The sequence below is a fragment of the Cebidichthys violaceus genome, unplaced genomic scaffold, assembly GCF_023349555.1.
Source record: "Cebidichthys violaceus isolate CVI_PGR_0920_01 unplaced genomic scaffold, fCebVio1.0.p SCAF_2, whole genome shotgun sequence".
NCBI classification, from domain to species: Eukaryota; Metazoa; Chordata; class Actinopteri; order Perciformes; family Stichaeidae; genus Cebidichthys; species Cebidichthys violaceus.
Window position 1 is genome coordinate 4,544,790 of NW_027176372.1, and position 9,117 is coordinate 4,553,906.

Consider the following 9,117-nt stretch of genomic DNA (forward strand, 5'->3'; position numbering starts at 1 on the left):
ACCAAACTCAGCATCATTCATAACCAGTACAGTCTAACACTACCAAACTCAGCATCATTCATAACCAGTAGTCTAACACTACCAAACTCAGCATCATTCATAACCAGTACAGTCTAACACTACCAAACTCAGCATCATTCATAACCAGTACAGTCTAACACTACCAAACTCAGCATCACTCATAACCAGTACAGTCTAACACTACCAAACTCAACATCATTCATAACCAGTACAGTCTAACACTACCAAACTCAGCATTACTCATAACCAGTACAGTCTAACACTACCAAGCTCAGCATCATTCATAACCAGTACAGTCTAACACTACCAAACTCAACATCATTCATAACCAGTACAGTCTAACACTACCAAGCTCAGCATTACTCATAACCAGTACAGTCTAACACTACCAAACTCAACATCATTCATAACCAGTACAGTCTAACACTACCAAACTCAGCATTACTCATAACCAGTACAGTCTAACACTACCAAGCTGGTATGGAGGTTGAAATCCTCCATGAAGCGAGTGTGAAAGTAGTAGCTGTTTCATGCACCTGTACTCTACAGGAAACCAAACATTCAGTGATACTATGGTCTGCATCCATGAGTCGGGTCTAAACCTGACCTAATCGTCACAGTTAATAATGGATACCTCATTTGCTAATTTACCAATTTTTCAGTAACAATTTGTTGCTTCTTAGTTCAGCAACATGGTTGCATGCTTTCACTGTAAGTTGACCAATGTTCTACACACCAGAACCCCAGAAATACACCCCCTTGTCCCCAGAGGCTCAGCGCCGTCAGACGATAGCCGATATGTTTGGAGGTTGGGTCAAACAGTAGAACCACATTTAACAAAACCTCTTTATTCACTTAACAAATGAAAACAAAGGTACGTAGTTGTTTCCCCATCAGATCATTTCAACACATTTGATGACCTGTGTGTGTTAGGGTTCAGGCTGCAGACCTGGGTGTGTTCACTTTTATTTCCCTCCCACACAATCAGTCTGAGATAATATGGTTTAACGATGTATTTGTCTGGATGATAATAGAAAATACTGTTTTCTGTAGTGACTGTTCCTAGCAATGACGATGGTCACTTAAATGGTAGCACAACTAATAGGAATGATGGGCAGGACTGAAATGATACAGGATTAGCTGTGATAAATATAAGTATTCATAAAACAACAGCATATTCATACGAGTTGGTCCAGTAGGTCCAAGGAAGAAGCTGAATAAAATGTCCACAAATATGCCCCCTGAGCATGACACATGAGGCATGGATAAGAAGAAGTAGATCAAAGAGGGAGATATTGATGAACACAAACAGGCTCATGTTCACAGTCACGTAAAGGTAAATGCATTTGATTGCAGTAAATACTGTGTTAGTCCATGGTTTTAATTCCTCTGACAGTCGGACTAGATTCAAATCAAAGAAGAAAGACGTGTTCAAAACATCCAGTGGTGTATGTTCTGGAGCTCTGGATGGATTCAGCCAATCACAGTGCAGTGTCCATCGCGTCCGCCGATTTCAATGATTAAGCACGTTGTTTGTCCATGCCCTCTCGAACAGGAGGTCATGGCCACGGTTACACATGATCAGTGTTGACTGTGTTGACCCACCCCCCCCCCCCCCTCGACCTGCTCCCCCTGTGGACTTTGTGGCTGCGTAATAACGTCACACTACTCCCCCCTTTTCACCCCGACGGAGCACCGTCTCGACTCCTGCAGCCGCTCGAGGGCGTTCACTCTTCAATGCAAACATGTTGCTTTCATGGATTTGTTGAAGCGACGCTGCCGTCAGCTCTCAGGCTTTTGTCTCCATGTAACCCTCGGCAGATGAAGGACGATGTGTTTTCATTTTGTGTGTTTTGGCCTCCTGTACCTTCATGTCTTTACTTACTCCGTTACGTTAGTTCATTTCCCTTCAGTATGTCAGAATAAAATGTCACAACAGTGCTATTTACGCTACACAGCAAAGGCAGAAGTCCACTACTGTTGCCCCAATAAAACCTGCTTCACAACCTGTGCTGACTTCATCTTTTTTGATGTAAACGTATCAGTGCGTCTCATTTCAGGTGAAGGAAATACCAGTATACAATTGAAAGCATTAACATTTCACTAACTTAATGGGTAGTCCACCTTCCATTGTGTTGGGGGACTCACAAGACGTCAAAGAGATATCCTGACTTTTAAGACAGGTTATGCTTGAAAAGAAGCATTTTGTACGACTTGTCACCCGACAGCGTTTGAAGCGTGAGGAGCCGTCTGTCAAATAGAGAGACGAGAAGCCATAATTGTTTGAAAATAGTTTGTGCTGTGGAGCCTCAGGTTGTATCTGCTACTCTGACTGATGGAAATGGTAAGAACCTGTCGAAACCAGTAAAACCTGTGAAGCCACACCTCCAAAGGGAGAACAGAGAAATCAGGTCAATCAGGTGTGTTTTAAAAATGGAGATCAGGACTCGAAATTAGTGTCAGTGCAGTGAACGGGTGACCGTGGCTAAGTGGAGAGTCGGAGGTTCGATCCCCCGGCTCCTGCCTCTACTAGTCTCATGTCAATGTGTCCTTGAGCAAGACACTTAACCCGTGTCTTGGTAGCTGCGTCTACGGTGTGTAGATAGATACTCGATTGTAAGTCGCTTTGGATAAAAGCGTCTGCTAAATGACTGTAATGTAATGTAATGAATGAAACCCGGTAGGGGTTCGGCCGTACCTCTCAAAAGCCACAGAATGACAGATTCAAGTGTAACCAAAACCTATTAATAGGAAAATAAATGTCATCGACCGCTGATCCTTATCTCAGCCCTAAAGCTGAGGCAAACCCTGACCAAATAGGTGTGACTGTAGATGTGTTATTGGGCCAAACCATGTGACCCTGGTGCACCAAGACACAGACGACGGAGTTACCTTGTTCATCGCAACGTTGCTCCGCACGTGTTGGTTAAACAACAATCAAATTGCAGACACACGCGCACCGGACATACGTTTGTGCTGACTGCAGATTCGAACATGGTAATGCATCTTGACAGACGGTGATGCTAACACAAAGCAGAGGAGAACAACCATGCAAGCAAACAAGGTTGATCCTTTGCTCTGTGTGAGAAACAGCAGAGGTTCCTGACCGGGTTCACCCTTTTCATAGGGTAGTTGGTCCCACTTGGAATTGGTGTTAGATGGACTATTGCCCTAGTGTTAACATTTTAGAGTTAATTAACTCTAAATAGAATAAAAATGAACACTGGCATACACTGTGTAGTATTATTGAAGGTCAACACTACAGGTTTTATAACTCTGCAGAGTGTAAATGTTATTCTCAGTGCTGTTGATGTGATTCACCGTTGCGTGAGAGAGTTTCATTACAGCGCTCATTAACACAGCCAGAGCTATTCAAAGTGACCACAGGAGGTCGGAATGACTCTGACAATGCAGTGTCACTGAAACACTTTTTGGGGAAAATAAACCTCACCTAGTGTTATTGTTACACTTAATTAACTCTTTTGTGGTGTCAAATTACATAACCAATTTTTCAAATAGTCCATTAAGTGAGTAACTATGTCAGATCTAAATATGAAAATGTTTAATAAGAATACAAATCTACTTTCAACAAGTTAACTCTTTCAGCTACCAGGACTGTTTGTACTGTTAGCACAGTTAGCTGCCAGCCACCAGCCCCGCCATGTTGAGAGCCATGTGGAGGCAATCGCTCAATCATACACGTGCTCTGAATTTGGAATTTAGCACCTTTAAAACGTCAACATCGAAAAAAGACTGCAGCTAACTGTCCTCAGATTGACTTGCACCCCAATGCGTGTCTTTTCAGCTGACACAGCAGGCAGCCGGTCTGGACTTTGACCACAGTGCGGAGGAGGCGTTCCTCACAGCAGCAGTCTTCAACTGACCCTGACACACACTGTCTGTGTTTGTCAGTTTGGCTGATGGGATACTCAGGAAAGTAAAGCACGCGTAAGCCGTCTCTGCAAGTCAGTGGACTGAAACACATAAAGCATACATAGCAAACCTCTGCTGTTTTATGTGCCTTTAAATCTACTTAAAAGCACCGGGGTGTGTTGCTTTAGTTGGCAGCATATTTAGAACAGTGTCCAGCTGTCAATAACACAGCGAGAGACTGCAGTGTCTGAAATCACACTGCTCCCACTAGTTGACTCTACTGTGAGCAGTACATTGATATTCAGACACTGCATGAAATGTAGCGCTCTGGATTAGTTCAGAGATGGACGTCATGTCAGCAGGAAGTAGTTGTTCCCTTGTCATATTTTGAGGGTGCTGTAAAGAGCGCACTTCTAGCTGAGATTAAACAGGAGGGCGGTAAATGTAGATCACTGTGTCGTAAACAGAGAGAGACACAGTGCAGATACACACCTTCACATATTTCATTCAACAGCGTGGTTGATTCATTACTATTCTATTTCTTGGCCAAGTAAATAAACTACATCTGAAGCCACAACACATCGGCGTGCTTTTCATCTTGCTCTATGTTTTACGTCCTCTTTTTGAAACTCGGGGGAATAACGGAGACGACAACACGACAACCAAAGAAGAAGTAGAGGTGAATATCAGAGTCATTTATTTTCAACTCACGGGTACTTGCATACATAAAGGTTCTCAGAATGTGGGGGAGGAATGTGCCGAACAATTCGAAATCAATAGCATAAAACTAGGCCTGACATATTTCTACCTGTGAAAACAAAAGGAACTTAACTTGTGTATCTAAAAAGAACTTCACAGAAAGAGTACAGAGGTCGCACACGCCAGTGATCTCTAGACAAAAGTCAGTAACGTGTGTGACAAATCCCAACTCACCTACCGTCCTCAACCTCCACATACCTGTTTCCATTATTCGTCTGCTCGGTGTATATTTACGCCCCAGTGAACTGTGTGTGTGTGTGTGTGTGTGTGTGTCTGTGTCCATAGTAATGTAGTGACTCAGTGAAAGTTCAGGGGAACCACACCCAGCAGAGTGTGTTTCCGTTTAAATGCACATTGGTGAAGAATATATTTATGTGTGTGTGTGTGTGTGTCTGTGTGTGTGTGTGTGTGTGTGTGTGTGTGTGTGTTGCTTGGCCACTCCTTTATGACACATTTTCACACTGAGTTTCAACAGAATATTGACGTCAGGTGTGTGTGACACGTATTGTACTGTGGGACATGCTTTTACCTGTAGACACATCCTCCAATGACACACACACACACACACGCACACAAGCGCACACACACAGACACATGTACACACGCACGCACCCACACACACACACGCACGCACTTGTAAACATCTAATAAATCTTTCTTCAGTACATTATAACTGTCATCACAAGTGTCTGTTGGTATTGTTTGCCCCAATTCATATCTTCTTATGGCTTATAATGTTTTAAAATAAAGGATACAACATATACTGAACGTGTATTCTACAGAAGGTTCTACTGCACATACTGTTCTAGAGTAGTACAACGGCTCCTCCTGCTACTGCGCTCAGAGGTCGGCTTGTCTTCATAGAGAACATTTGTGTGCTGCCGTAACAGGAGATATTCTACCTGTGTGTGTGTGTGTGTGTGTGTGTGTGTGTGTGTGTGTGTGTGTGTGTGTGTGTGTGGAGCTCTGCTGCTAATACCATCAGCCTGCCTCGTCTTGTTTCTCTCGTCTTATGCAATAAACTGTCCCATTCCGTTGGTGCGTTTCTCCTTTAGTGTACAGCTTGAACTCAGCTCAGCGCAGGTTCCTCCTGACTGGTCATGTTTTCCTGTTCCTCTTCCTCACACTGATTGTGAAGCTGGCAATATCGGAGATGTTAGACACAATAGATTTGTTTGAAGTGAGGAGAAAGCAACACCCTCACAACTGTTCCAAATTCTGAAGAAGGAACATTCTAACTCTTTAGGATCCATTCCGACAGTCATCTGACGTGTTTTAACCCAATCGCCCTAAACAAACACGTGTACACCAAGTCCATAGAGAGCTCATTCATTGTTATCATTATGTCCACATGTCCAAAAACCAGCAAGCACACAGTTCAGACACACTGTGTGTGTGTGTGTGTGTGTGTGTGTGTGTGTGTGTGTGTGTGTGTGTGTGTGTGTGTGTGTGTGTGTGTGTGTTGTGTGTGTGTGTGTGAGACAGCCATGTTCCTGTTGTCTTATAGACCAGAAGGGGAAGGACCCGGGTGTCAGACATCAGACAGCAGCATGGGAGGAGCTCTGTGTCTTGACGTGTCATGGCGTGAAAGCATGGGACGCAGTCATCGGGTTGATGACTTTGAACATCCTGGAAACACACATTCTTCATGTCTGAAGTGGAGTTTGCTGAGGAGGAGGAGGAGGAGGAGGAGGAGGAAGAGGAGCAGGAGGAGGAGGGGGGCCTGTGTGCTGCTACGCGCTACAACTGCACCACCTTGTGGTCACAATCATCATCACCGTCATGTGACTTTTTGAGGCAGCACCTCAACTGTCAACAGTTTTCCTGTGTGTCTAACAGTGGTCCAGTAAGATTGTAGAACAGGTCAGGTATGGAGGGAGATGGTAAAAACAGATTTGTTATTGAGTGTGTGTCGACAGTGTCTGTAGTAGGAGGTGGTGCACACTAACCACATACGTACCTTCAGGTCTGTCTACTGTCTCCACCGTTTCTCACAGCTCTCATTGCTCCAGTCCAAGTCTGACACGTGCACACAGAACATCCCGTTTTCATGGCGCTCGTTGTGATTTTCTGTCTTTAAACATCGAAGAGAGGGGCTCATATCTCATCTGACAGTGTGTGTGTATGCAAAGTGTCATTTTGGCTGAATCATGAATCGTTTCAATGGTTCATTTTGAGGCTAATAGATAATCAGGCTAATGGGCCTACAGCATACACACCTCACTGGGTCATAGGTAGCTGCAGTGGTCAATTTAAACACTTCCAGTTCTGCATGGGTCTAAACCTGCGTCCCTTATGACTGGACCCGACTGATCCAACTCGTCCTCCCAAATTTGAGAACTGAATCTGTATCTATATTTTAGCTTTATTGGAACCCTTACTGACGGTTAGCTCGTCATGCTAATGCAAAGCGTCACTCCTGCTAATGGGGATTATGTGTCTACTTGCAACGCAAGACACTCACTGAAGCAGACAACTGGCATAATATAAGGCCAAGGCCTAATGCAAGAAAATGGCCCAAAACCTGATCCAGGAACCAGTCCGGTTCAGGACAGGTGGCAGAGCTCCTCTCTCCTGGAAACAGCTCCTCTGCTTCATGATTGGTCTCACAGAGACATCCTCGCTATCTGTGCTGAATGTGCCACAATGCTGCATTGAACACGTCTAGTGACAAAAGCCGGATTAATCCGACTGTGTGTCTTACTCATATACATACATTTGTTCTATTTTCCAGATCATTTACTCAAATGTTTTGAGCCCGTTTGATGCTCTCTTGTTGTTTTGATGTTGGATGCACATTTAGTCCAGTTGAATAAAGTTCTGTTACTGTATTCATTTACTGCATTGTTTAAATGACAATACATACAAATATTTTTTTGTTTTCAATGTTTATTCAACCATGAGCAGTAATCAGAGAGGAGTCAGGGATTGGTTCAAATACCGTCAATATGAACACTGTTACACACAACGCACATACTTATGGATTAACATACTGTACATGGAATAGCTGATAAGCCCCACCCCCAAGAACAGTATTTCCAGGAATCCCCCTTTCTGATAGGTCAAGGGATTCCTGGGAAAACTGGACCCCAGGAGAGAGGAGATCAATAACCTTCCTTTTCTTGTGTGATTATCCGTCACCAGAACAACACAATGCAGAAGAATACACCACATTTAAACACCTACATCTTTTTGGCACACAGAGGTCATATGATTTATTACATGGGTTTCACTATACGATAGGGGGGTAGGATGTGAGGAACCCACATAAAGAGCGCCGGGTCTTGAAGCAGATCTTAAATAGTTGCCGATCTGTGGAATAACAACTTGAGGGTCCATCGTGTGATGGGCCCAAAATGACTTTTAACCTTAGACTTACAATGGAAAAGACACTTTTTTTTTAGGTAAATCAATCTCCCAGTAGAGTTATTTTCCTTCCTCCGTTCATGTGAATGAGCCGGAGACCGAGGCTGGACCGAGGAAACTCTAGTGTCCATGCTCTAAGGGCCCAGTGATGTGAAAGACCACCTGAAGATCCAGGATATTTCATCTGAATTTGCCTCATGCACCTCCAACTCGGAATCCATTCTCTGTAAACATCCATGCACTTTAAGCCCTTGGCCCGCTGTGGTGTCAGGGCTGGTGTGATCCCTTCACCAAGCTGACACGGAGCTACACAGTGTCTCTGACTCAGAGTGTCTTCCTGTCTCATATCAGTGTCCCTGTCTGAAGCAGACCTGAGCCCCGGGGACCTGCTGCTGGACTCTGGGACCTGGCTGTGGATACGCTCACACTGGTATTTCTGTCCTCCGTCCCGAGCTACAGTGCTTCATCTCAGACTACCAACTGACCAGAGATGCAGCACTGCACCATGGGCCACAGGGATGACTAACCGCATGCACATCATACAAACTGACAAAGAGATATTATGCAAAAGTTATTGATTTTAGTTTTTTTTAAATCTCAAAGCCATAGACACTCAGATGAGCCGCCATTAGCTGATATGAATCAGACTGATGTGAGTGATATTTTCCTTATGATGAGACATGATAACATTAGAGTAAAGTTATGACGGACACAAACTTTCAACACAGAGGAGGAAACATGAAAACAATGTCATGAGAGCTGAATAAAACATGCACAGCCAATCAGACGATAGAAGCAAAGACACAGAGCAGCAGAGAGTCTTTCTGCTAACATGGTAGAAAGATCAGTTAGAGAGAGAGAGAGAGAGAGAGAGAGAGAGAGAGAGAGAGAGAGAGAGAGAGAGAGAGACAAAGAGAGAGAGAGAGACAGAGAGAGAGAGAGAAAAAAGAGAGAGAGAGAGAGAGAGAGAGAGAGACAAAGAGAGAGAGAGAGACAGAGAGAGAAAAAAGAGGAGAGAGAGAGAGAGAGAGAGAGAGAGAGAGAGAGAGAGAGAGAGAGAGAGAGAGAGAGAGAGAGAGAGCAAAAGAGAGAGACAGA